A 370-nucleotide genomic window follows, 5' to 3' on the forward strand; every position below is an offset into this window, starting at 1 on the left:
CAATATACAGGGTATCTCTTTCTCAGTTCTGAACATTTACCGCAATGTAGAGGACAAAGAGTCCAAAGCTTTGATAGAACTGAGAGAGGTAAGAAGAGAAGCCCAGGAAATGCACGAGCAATTTCTCCGAAAGCAAGAAGAGGATAAGTACGCCCTCGAGAGCGTAACTCAAGAACTAGAAAGCTTGAGAAGCGATTTGGGAGAGCTTAACTTATGGATTGGAGATAAGAAAAGCGGAATGTGCCTCGAAGACTGGGAAGAGAAAGGTCGCCGGAGTGAAGGATACTTGCTAATGATTCAATATAGGCTTCAACATCTCATGGCGCAAAACAAGAAGAGCAGATCAGAGGCGGAGCCGACGGGAACATCT

Source organism: Solanum stenotomum, chromosome 1, assembly GCF_019186545.1.
Source record: "Solanum stenotomum isolate F172 chromosome 1, ASM1918654v1, whole genome shotgun sequence".
NCBI lineage: Eukaryota > Viridiplantae > Streptophyta > Magnoliopsida > Solanales > Solanaceae > Solanum > Solanum stenotomum.